Source organism: Elgaria multicarinata, chromosome 1 (assembly GCF_023053635.1).
Source record: "Elgaria multicarinata webbii isolate HBS135686 ecotype San Diego chromosome 1, rElgMul1.1.pri, whole genome shotgun sequence".
In the NCBI taxonomy this organism is placed as follows: domain Eukaryota; kingdom Metazoa; phylum Chordata; class Lepidosauria; order Squamata; family Anguidae; genus Elgaria; species Elgaria multicarinata.
This window is the reverse complement of record NC_086171.1, coordinates 196,465,007-196,477,488: the sequence shown is the minus strand read 5'-3', so window position 1 is coordinate 196,477,488 and position 12,482 is coordinate 196,465,007.

The following is a 12,482-nucleotide window of genomic DNA, read 5'->3' as shown; positions in this document are numbered from 1 at the left end:
ACTCAAGCAGCAATAGGAAGTGGTCTGTTGCAACTTCTTGTAGTTTTGGGTTCCATGGTTACCAGATGGCAACCGAGAGTGATTTGGGCCAGATCTACACCAAGCAGGATATTACACTTTGAAAACAGTTTGAAAACTGTATATGGAGTGTGTCCTGGGCTCCAACACTTGTCAATAGTGTTATAAATCATTTTAAAACAGTAGTGTAGATCCTGCCTTGGTCTTTAAATCCATTGATGAAGCAAGAGATACTGCAACTATGATGAACCTAGACGAAGGTTGCCAGATGACTGGATGGGTGGAGGCTCGCCTGCTCCTGTGCTTTTAGCAACAGTGGGATCTACAGAAATTGGTAGGTGATGCTTTTCATCTCATGGAAAATGAACATTAGCCCTGTTCAGGCATTTGTCTGAACGCATGAGGGCTTAAACGAGGGGGGGGGGGTTTGTCAGGGCTGTGCACATTGGCCTACTCACATATTCCTATATGTGGGAACAGGGTGCAGTTCCCACCCCTTTCAGTTCAGACCTTGCAACACCCCCTTTCAGTTCAGGCCCTGGCTCTCTCTCTACATCCTTTAAGCCTTCATTCAGTCATTCAGGTGAATGCCTGAACAGGGTGTATAATATATCCCCTGCTAATGTCTGCAAATCACACACAGGAGCAGCAGTGAATCACAGTGTTGGAACCCTAACTTGTGAGTCCTCCTTGCTCCAGCCAGCATGCGGAGAAAATAGCCAAAGGGGAATGAAATGAGAAGTGTGGCTGACTCATCTCCCACCTCATTCTTGGATTTAAAGGTGAATAATAAATCTCTGGGTTACAATAACCCGGCTTTTTTTCCTCTGGGATGGATCCTGAGGAAAAGCTGATGCAGTTCACAATGTATCCTGGCTGAAGCCACTGATTAGTGATCTTTTTCTAGCTTTAAAAAAGAGAGAGAAAAGGAAAAAAAGAATGTGAGTCCTTTATTAAAGGGATCAAAGATTACAAAATTCATTAATGCTTCCTTAGTAGAACATCCCCTGGCTGGCAAGGATTCCATCCTGTTGCTCAGTACGGCCGGTTGGAGCATCTTTAAGCCAATTTATCAGTGAAGGGCTGATGCAGACCTGCTGGGCAGGAAGGACTTTGACCTGCTGTTTCAAACATCAACATTGGAATGTTCTTCAGGCAGAGAAACTGCACAAGAACAACCAACACTACCTGGTATTTGAAACTTGGGACAGCAGGGTGCAGTCTTTGGCTGACAGTAATTAAACTCATGAGGAATGGTTGTAGCCCATCTTTGGGGCAGGTCTGCTGGCTGGGAAAGACTCCAACCTCCCATTTCAAGGTACTTGAATTCAAATTCCTCCTCGTAGGTGATCAGCCTATCATAGGTTTCACAGTGTGTGCAGGTGGAGAGTGCTAGAGATTACCTTCGACGCTCGACCTCTGCAATGCGCTCTACATAGGGCTACGATTGTGCCTAGTCCGGAAACTTCAACTAGTTCAAAATATGGCAGCCAGGTTGGTCACTAGTACACCTAGGGTTGATCACATTACATCAACTTTAAAATCACTCCACTGGCTGCCAATTAGTTTCCGGGTGAAGTACAAAGTGTTGGTTATTACCTTTAAAGCCCTACATGGTTTGGGTCCAGGTTACCTGCAGGATTGCCTTCTCCCGTACAATCCGCCCTGCACACTCAGGTCCTCTGGGAAGAATTTACTCCAGTCAGCCAAAACTAGGCTGACAACCGTTACCCAGTCATTCAGGTGAATGGGTTTCCATGGCTGGGTGAGGACTAGAACCCAGATCTCCAAACTCCCAGTCTGGCACTTTAGCCACTACACCACACTGGCTCTCAAATGACACTGCACAGGCCATGAAACACAGGCAAGATGGATTTCACAAAATCTGGACATCCCTACCTGAGACATTTGCTGCCTGAGGCAAAGAACAAGGTGGCAACTCTTCCATTCCATAAACAGAAGTCACTGGACTGGTGGTTGAGACTTTCTTCAACTCTGCTGATACTCCTAAAGGCAATGGACTAGCTTAGGTAGCCCACACAGCTCTCTCCTCCAACACCTTGCTGCCACCTCCCAGCACCTGTTGTCTGAGGCAACCACCTCACTCTGCTTAATGGTAGAGCCAGCCATTAAGTATGTATAGAGCTAAAAATCTGACCCCGAATGCAGTCAACAAAAATAAATTGGAATAATTTGTACCTGTCAGTAAATTAGCTCTGCATTGTAATTGCCATTTTTGCTAGAAGCAACGATATACTGTAAAAAGCAGGTGAAAATGTATGCTTTTTCTTATTCACAAATAAATATAACATGAAGGGAAGACAAGTCTCCTGAGAATTTTTGAAAGCACTGAATAGAAATACCTATGAATAGAAATACATAAAAGGGTGGGGGGAAACTCTTCTGTATCCTACAATGATATGGAAAAAGACCGAACCAACACTGCAATCCTACATATTGGACCACTGGGTCCAATCGGTAATACTCTCAAATGAGAATATAGCATCTTTCCCCAACGTGGTGCCCCTCCAGATGTGTTGGACTACAATTCCCAGCATCCCCAGCCAATTACACTGAGAGTCGTAGTCCAGGGTGTTGTCTGTATGAGGGGAAAGCACCAGGATGGCTCCACAGTGGCACTGTGTCATTTAGCTGACCCAGCAGCCATTGCAAAGCCATATAAGGGATTTCACCCAAATCTCTGAATTAAAAAAGTCGGGGCCCCAATTGGCGTGTGTGGGGGAGTCCCTGATATAAGCATGGGGGGGCAGGGCAGGGAAGCTCCTATGAGGGGGAAAGGAGAAGGGGTTTCTTTTAGCTTCTGCTAGTGGCTGCCAGAATGGAAGGGGGAAAATCCTTTCCAAATGGCGTCTGCCAGCCTCTTACCTTAATGATGGCTGGATGAGGCTGGGAGGGGCTGGGGAACGCCCATTTCCGGAAACAGGCTGATCCAGGCCCTCCCACCTGGTGATCTGGGCTTTTTCTTGTGCGCAGATCGATTAGCATGGCTGGGAAGGTATCTTCCCAGATCAGCCGGGGGGGTGCCTGGGGGATGTGTTCCCAGAAGTCCGAGAACACGTTATTCTAGGCTCTCCCAGTGCTGATCCAGGCCTTCTCCTTGGCTGGCGCGATCGTTGCTGGGGGCGGGGTCTGGAGGACGTGTTCCTGGAAGCCTGGGAGCGCATCCTCTGGGCCTTTTCGCAGGTAAATTGGAGCCCAGCCCCGGTTGCCCCGGAGATCCCCATTTTTCCTGAGGTCTCTGGGGTTTTCCGGGTCATCTGGTCACCCTAAGCATAAAAGGACCCCCTTTACACCTATAATCTTGTGGAAATGGCCATTTATGGCAGCCATTGTGCTGTGCAAGATCAGAACTGTGCACTTTCGGGAGCCCAGCTGTTATGATCAATGCCAGCTCTCAGCTGGCTTGCAAGCAGTGGGCAGCTGTTGGCACTCATGGACCACCCACCAAGCAACTCAGGGGCTCATGTGGCACAGCTCATGCAGTCAAGTGGCAGCAGCGAGGCCACAAGCACCTGCTGCTCCAGATCCAGGTGAGTCCGTCCATCCCAATTCACGGCTGAGATAAGATCTGATTTGAGGATAACCTGGTTCGCTGCTCATTCTCTATACCACTTCCTTACACCAGCTTACTCCATACAACTTTCTTTAACTGTTCTACGGTTTCTGTTAGCTGCATGCCCACTTAACGCAGAAGGCAAAGCAATCAAATGTGGCACAAATCAAGAGAGCTTTTCCTGTTTCAAAGCCCACACTTATTCTAAGCTCAGACGTCTGAGATGCATCATAGAGGGGGTCAGATGAAACCATATGGCACTCAGGTACTGTGTGACAATTAAGTGCAACTTGCTGTGTCAGCCGCTGAGGGGAGAGAGAGGAGCAGTGATATTTAAGTTCCACCCACAATCCCAAGCACTGCCAAAAATTAGCACAGCAAAATGTTAAAGGATTAAAACTGTTAATGTCAGCATGCAAGGAGCCAAAAAAGAAAAGAAAAAAAATATATCTAAGGGCATTTTCAGCAATGTTTGCTGCTTATAATAAACAGGCAATGTGCAATACTGAAAATATTTTAAGGTTAAAGTAAAAGCAAAGATTGAGGAGAGTGGAAGTATTTTAATGGTGAGTAAAACTCTTGCTTTTGAACTGTGGTGTTGGAGGAAAATTCTGAGAGTGCCGTGGACTGCAAGAAGATCAAACCAGTCCATACTCCAGGAAATAAAGCCAGACTGCTCACTTGAGGGAATGGTATTAAAGGCAAAACTGAAGTACTTTGGCCACATAATGAGAAGACAGGATACCCTGGAGAAGAGGCTGATGCTAGGGAAAGTGGAAGGCAAAAGGAAGGCAAAACCAAGGGCAAGATAGATGGATGATATTCTAGAGGTGACAGACTTGACCTTGGGGGAGCTAGGGGTGGCAACAGCCGACAGAAAGCTCTGGCGTGGGCTGGTCCATGAAGTCACGAAGAGTCGGAAGCGACTGAACGAATAAACAACAAAACTCTTTTTGATATAGAGTTCATTGCTGGGAATTTTCTGTCTCTGTTTACAGATTTAGGAGCTGAATCAATTTTGATGTATAAGCTTTGTGGAGGGACATTCTTACTTCCCCCCTTTTTTGTTTTAGATCAGGTGAATATTCTCAGGACCTACTGCAAGGAAGCAGGGTTGCTTCTACACTAGAGCTCTTTAGCACTACTGAAACATTACTCTTCTTCAATCAGTTAGAAGTAAAATTAAAATGCATGTTCCACACAGCATGTAACATAGCACTGTCTAGCAATATATTTCCCAATGGCTAAAATCCTTTTATAATGTTTACTTGTGCATCAGCCCCATTTAGCAAAGGTCCATTCCAACATTAATTAAAAGCTTCCTGCATTTATTGCTTTCTGTTGAACATGGCATCAGGATTGCTGGAACATAGCCTAATGACCTGTTGAATGGCCTCTCTTTTTTGTCATTTTATTTAAATATACTAAAATAGCAGATTCTGCAAGGAAGAAGCTTTAAATTAAAGGCACAGGAGCCCTTAAAAGCCTTAGTAGCACTTTTCCAAACATGCACTACAATTTACAGCTTTTAAGTCATCATAAATAAGGAGCATTTTATGACTGGGTGCTCTTTGTACTATCCTGGCATGACTTTTCTGATACAAAGTTAAAGTGGCTTTATTTTCAGCTGCATGCACCAGCATTTTTATGCTGTGTTTTCCCCTGGGGTTAGCCAACCATATTCTGTTCACACCTGTGGTGGATAATGTCACAATGTGACCAGTATATTCCCTCTCCTGTTTGAGGTTCCCTACATAATTGTGAGCAAATTCAACATTTCTTGTTGTCTCCAAGAACCCATCAGCCATTATGGCTATTCCTTACAAGCCCTTGGTCAACCATTGCTGTAAAAATGGACTGATGTTGCTGATGTTGTGTGCTTGTTATGTTATACTGTGGTGCAGAGCAACAGGAAGGAAGGGCGTGTTGCTAGAATGCCACGCCCCCAAATATATTTGGTTATGCGAATGCAGCACTGCCCAACAGGATGGAGAAGTACTGCTATGCATGTACTCTACTTTTGAGTAATTGCACAACAATGGAGGCTCCAGAAATTGGGCATTTACCTGTTGTGTAACTGGCAGCTGTCTGCCCTCCTCTGGAGCCTCTACTGAGAGCGCCAATGGAGGCTGCGGAAATTACATAATGCTTAAAGGCTCTATTCGCACTTTTACACTTGCATTAATAGGACCTTTACAGCTGCCATTTACACAATGGGGGAAATGACGTGATTTCCAGAGCTTCCATTGTTTTACACAGTGGAAGCTCCAGAAAAGAGCAGAACGGCTCGTGACATCACCGGACACTCACCAAGCCACAAAAGCTTTTGCAGAGCCATGAACAGTGATGATTGGAGGGCAAGCACCTGATGAATTGGACCCAGGTGAGTTCACCCATCCCTAGCCATGAGCACCAAACTGTTAATCCCCGTACGGCTGGTTTTCCCTCAGCTGTTTTCACTCAGGCATAAAGGGGCAACTCTGACTTGGCATGCATGATATTTCACCAGTCTGAGCACTAAGGCTACTGACTGATAGGTCCCAGAGCCCTGGTGGTTCAATAGTCACTTGAGCATCCCAGTGGGCTCCTGCCCTTCATCATTTGTCACACATGTGCTGGTCCCTTTGCCCGAGGCACATTGTGGTTTGAAAGGGGGCTGGTGTTATGGTCAGAAAAATGATCCCCCAGCTTTGGAGCGTTCAGTTCAACCCTAACTGATGAATCACTGTATGTTTTGCCACTGATTTATTAACTTTCAAAGGAAGCAGCCATACGAACAAAAAAGATGTCCACCTATTGTTATGGCGGAATTCTTGCACTTTTAACAGCAAGGTATGCATTAATGTTCCAGATGTAGCTATTTCCAGCCAGGACAAATGACGTTGCTAAAAGTGGCACTTGTCAAACAGTTGTTCAAAGCCTTGCCAAAGAAAGGTGGCAGGCAACCTTTAACGGAGAGCATTTCTTCTTATAAAATCCAAACCGGCTGCTCATCAGACTGACCACATTTCTTTCATCAATCCTGAAGCTGTCTCCAGAGAAGGACAGATGGAGGTGACAGGTTAGAGGAGACAGTCAGCAGGAGGGGGGAGAAGCCAAGGATATGGGAGGGGTATCTGAGTCAGAGGCCATAGCTAGATGGGGCGATATCCCAGGGCGATCCCTGGGATTGTCTCTGTGTGTCCACATGACGCACAGGGGATCCCGGGAACAGAGAGGGATGATCCCTCCCTTTCCCCGGGATATCATCCTACCCTTTCAGCCCGCTTTTTCCACGGTCTCAGTCTAATCCTGACACAGCAGAATGTGTGGGCGGGTGTTACAGTTTGTCCCAGTTCCTCGCAATTCCTCATGAGGAGCCAGGAACCGCACACGAGGGTGGGGTGGGGGGAGCGGGGGGGATTTAAAAAATAAATCCTGACCTTTTGCACACAAAATGTGCAAAAAATTGTCTTCTGTGTGACAACCTTTCAAGTGTCTGAAAGTGTTGTGTAGCAGCTAAAGTGTCAGACTGGGAGTTGGGAGATCTGGGTTCTAGTCCCCACTCAGCCATGGAATCCCACTGGGTGACTTTGGACCAGTCACAGATTATCAGCCCAACCCACCTCACAGGGTTGTTGTTGTGAGGATAAAAATGGAGAGGCGGATTGTGTATGCCACCTTTGGTTCCCTGGAGGAATAAAGGCGGGATATAAATGCAATAAATAAATAAATAAAATATTTGAAGAGTGCTATCATGTCTCCGCTCAATCTTCTCTTCTCCAGACTAAACCTGCCCAGTTCTTTCAGTCTGTCCTCATAGGACTTTGTTTCCAGACTCCTGATCATCCTTGTTGCCCTCCTCTGAACTCCCTCCAGCTTGTCTGCATCCAACTTGAAGTGTGGTGCCCAGAACTGCATGCAATACTCAAGATGAAGCCTAACCAGTGCAGAATAGAGGGGAACTAGTACCTCGCGCAATTTGAAAGCTATGCTTCTACTAATGCAGCCCAAAATAGCATTTGCTTTTTTTGTAGCCACATAACACTGTTGACTCATATTCACTTTGTGATCTACAAGGATTCCAAGATCCTTCTCACTTGTAGTATTGCTGAGCCAAGTATCCCCCATCTTGCAAATTGGCATGCGTCTTGGATTCCAAGTTCAAAGGGAGACAAAACCTCTCCTACAAATACTACAAAGACAGAAAGTAATAAACAAGCTCCTTCTTCAGGTTGGATGTGAACTTGTTAAGCCAAAAGACAAACAAAAAGTTCTGCAATTTGTAATAGTCCTAAAATGGAATGGTGGAGGGATTATGGAGATTTAGGTTGCAATCCTATGTGCACTTTCTTGGAAGAGTAAGCCCTTATTTCTGGATAAACATGCAGAAGATTCCACTGTTGGTTAGGTTGACACTCACAGCTGTCAAATCACTTCCCAAGAGAAGCTGGGAATGCGTGGGGGGGATGTGCAAAATATACCCAGAGTCTGAAAATAAACCCATCTGATTCAGTCTGCCCCCACTTACTGGATCTGACATGTTGCAGAAATCTGTCAGGCTTGAACAGAATGGAAACCCCAGTGACAGACAACCCTACTTGTCCTACTTGGAAATATATGGGGTTTTGGCCACAATTGTGTTTGGGACAAGGTCTGGGAGATGCAAATGCGATGGCCACCATAGGCATATCTTAGCATAAGCAAAGCCATGTTGGTGAACTGTTGTTTGAACTGTTCATTAATAAAACTTGTGCCTGGTGCAGAAATAACATTCACTCTGGGTGAACTTCGAAACGGCTGACTGTTAAACAAGTTCCTCTTTCAGGACAGTCAGGAAGAAGCTAGCTTAACTACAGAAATTTCATGAACTAGTGGTCAGCTAACTTTCCTACTGGGCCAACAAGTGTACTTTGCACATGCTCAGTCGTTTATGCCTGCGTGACCAGAACTTGCTAATAAAACAGCTGGCACAACCAGCAAGAGTCAGAGAAGTGCTCCTTGGCAAAAGTGTATCTTTCTCCATTGCAATGTTAATCCCTTTCTATCAAAACAAAGGTGTGTTGAAACCTGGAAGCGTCTTTGTAATGTTTGGGCCACAACACAAATTAGGTAAATCCATTAAAAATAACTCAAGGCAGCAAATTCTTCATACATCTCTAGCTGTGAGTTGTCGTTGCACCACCTAGCTTGCTCGGTTACTTTCAGAGGCCTTAGCCAGACGGGGCCAAATCCCAGGGCGATCCCCAGGATCATCCCTGTGCATCCACATGACTCACAGGGGATCCTGGGATCAGGGAGGGATGGTCCCTCCCTTGCCCCGGGATCTCGCCCAACACTTTAGGCGCACTTTTTCTGCAGAGCCCGAAACTGCGGAATGTCTGTGCGGGCATCACATTTGTCCCAGTTCCTCGCAGTTCCTCGCAAAGAGCAGGGACCCGCATCCGGGGCGCAGAGCTCCTCAGGAGCACTGCGCCCATCGGGTTGGGGGTAGGGGGAGCAGGGATTTTTTTAAAAACAACAACAATTTACCTTTTGTGCACAAGCACTCGTGTACATCTTCTTAAGAAAAAAACAAAATAGCAGGCATGATGCCTCTCCCTCTGAGGTTGGCATGTGCTGTATGTGAACAGAGGGGGAGATCTTGCAATAAAAATATCGTGAGATCTTCACCCCTCCGTCCCGCTAGGCCAGAGTTTTTCGTTGGTCTTAAGAACATTATTATACTACTGTTGCTGTTTGGATTTTCTCCCCACCCACACCGCCCGGACTGTTTGCATTCTTTGCTACAAAATACCCCCACCCTCCTTCCTTCCTCCTTCCATTGCCCTTAAATGTTTAAAAGCACAAAGCACCTTCTTCTGCACTTTCCTTCTGATTTTAATCAGTTCTGCTGTGATTTATGCAGCAACAAATGGGTTTTTTTTAAATGGCAGAAAAGTTTGAAGAGAAGTCTAATTGAAAAGTAGCTAATCCAGTTAATCTCTTCAACTAGCTCACTGAACCTCCCCGGATAAATCAATGTATCCTAACGGTGCTTCTTTTAATAAATTAACCTTGCTACAATCATCCTTCTGCAGTGTTTTCTCTTATCTGTTTCATCCTATTACCGTCCACCCAACTGCATCCTGTAGAGTTCCACTCCAGCACTCCTGCCTGAGCACAGCCAAAGATGCAATCTTCACTTAATCACTGCCAAACACCTAGACAATTAACAGGCACTTCCATCAAAGGGGAGGCCTTTGCCGGTCACAAACGCTTATTACCTCCTTCCAGGAGAAGGTGCAAAGCTGTTCCATCTTGATGCTCCCATCATAAGGTAAGCAATTTATCAACATCTTCTTTATCATGCAAGCTGTTGTACATCCTTAAAATATCTTCAAATTTAAAGCAGCTATCACAGAGGAGAACTTTTCTTGGCTAGTTGAGCTTGCATGTTATGCAGAACTCTTCCGTGGGTGCATGTGTTCAAAGCAAAAGCTTCCTAGAAAATTAAAAGACAAAATAATGCTATATTGCCAGGCTGGTGTAGATCTACAGTTGAAGGTGAAGTTGAAAGAAAACCTCTGTAGGTACACCTTTTGCTAAAAGTAGAACAAAGCAATTGGCTAAAGCAACTGCTTTTGATTATTATTATTATTATTATTATTATTATTATTATTATTATTATTATTATTTTCCACCTTTTTTCCTGCAAGGAACCCAAGGCAGCGTACATAATCCTCCTCCTCTCCATTTTATCCTCACAACAACAACCTTGTGAGGTAGGCTGGGCTGAGAGTCAGAGGCCTTAGCTAGACCAGGCTATATCCCAGGGCGAATCCCAGGATTGTCCCTTTGCGCCCACATGACGCACAGGGAATCCCGGGATCAGACAGGATCATACCTCCCTTGCCCCGGGATATAGCCCCACCCTTTGGGCCTGCTTTTTCCATGGTCTCAGGCTGAGCCTGAGACCGCGGAGCATGTTGCCCATTTCCGTGGGTTTACTCACGCGGAGCTGGGATCTGCTCCCATTGGGGGAGGGTGGGGGGAGCTGGGAAAGTAGGTAAAATTTAAAAAACCTTACCTTTGCGCACGAGCGTTTGTGCGCTCCACCTCCTTTAAGAAAAGTTTTTTAAATGGCGGGTGCAACGCCTCTCTTCCTGAGGTCGTCGCGCCTTATGTGTAAACGAGGGCGAGTTCTTGCATTAATCGCAATGCAACGTCTCCCCTCCTCTCCCCCGGAACAAAAGGTAAGTCTAGCTAATGGGGACTAGAACCGGGATCTCCTGATTCCCAGTCCAACACTGGCTCATCTGATGCCATAAACTGCAACACAAAACTAGAGATGTCTGTCACTGGGATATCCAGTGAAATGAAAAAGTCTTGAGCAATGAAAATAATTTACGTAGATGTCTTTCAAACTTGACAGTAAGATCCTTGGATTGTTATGACAAACCAGTGCAAATGGGTGCATACATATCCATCAATATACCAGGAGAATCTTCACTTTGGATGCATTATTGGACTTGTTCCAGAGTTTGGGGAGTCATCCCATCTCTTCCACTTTGGACTTTGTTTTGGAATTTGCACTAATATATAGAACACGGTGTCTCTATATTGTAGGCAATCATACTTTTGATCAAGCCACAGAAGGGAGAATCTCCCCATTCTGCATGAAACATTTCCCTCTTCCTCTTATTTTATTTCCCTTCCACATTACAAGTCTCATTAACTTGTCTTCTGCATAAAAATCAAGCCAACTTGGCATGACTACCAATCTTTAAACATATGTAGCACAGGCAGAATAACAGCAACACAATTTCTAACACTCATTACATATATTTACAGTGCTACAATTTTCCCAATCTAAATTTTAATCACAGCTTTGTCATTTTGCTTTAGGCTGCAGTCGGTTTGCATAAATTTGGATGTAATTTGCAGCATGAGAGATGTGGGTGTTGGCTAGAGCTTAATACAAGAATTAAGCTGTCCAAAGTACATTGTATTTTCCTAAGTGTCTTGTGTCCAATGTTTTGCTGACCAAACGTCATTTCCACTGTCGCCTATTAGAAGAAATAAATTCACTTGTATTTGGGAATGGTGCATCATGTTCCAATTGCTGGCCAACTTGAGTTTGACAATCTTCCAAAATCACATGTTGAACACAAGCTGTATTTTGTTTTATTTATTTATTTCCCGCACAACTGGTTGTTTACAAGAATAAAACAAAACATTGACAACGACAATAAAAACATGACCAAAACCAAATAAAAATACAACACAAGTACCAAAACAATACACTATTAAACATTAAAATGTTAAAAGCGTTGAGGAGCCAGCTGTAGAATTAATGAGGCAACAGATTAAAAGTTAAATGACTGCTTAAAGAGGAAGGTCTTAACCTGGCATCTAAAGCCATGGCTAGACGGGGCGATATCCCGGGGATCATCCCTGGATCGTCCCTGTGCATCCACATGATGCACAGGGGATCCTGGGAGCAGGGACGGATGATCACTGCATTTCCCCAGGATATGGCCCTCCACATTTTTTGCGGTTTTTCCTGCAGTCCCGGGATGATCCTGAGACCACGGGACATGCGGGCAGCCATCCTAGTATAGTCCTGGCTCCTCATGAGTAAATGTGAACTGGGCACAGGACACAGAGCTCTGCAGGTGCTCTGTGCCCATCAGGGAGCGAGCGGGGTCAGGCCTTTTTTAAAAAAACACACACACTTACCTTTGCGCTGGTGTGCGCCAGCTCCTGTTTCTTAAAAAAAAAAAATTGGCGGGCGCGATGTCTTCCTCCTCCTTGGATGACACACACCACGTGTAGACAAGGGGAACGATCTCACACGCCATATGTCATCATATCGCGAGATCTTCTTGCTATTTACTGTTTTACTCTGTACAGCACCATGTACATTATT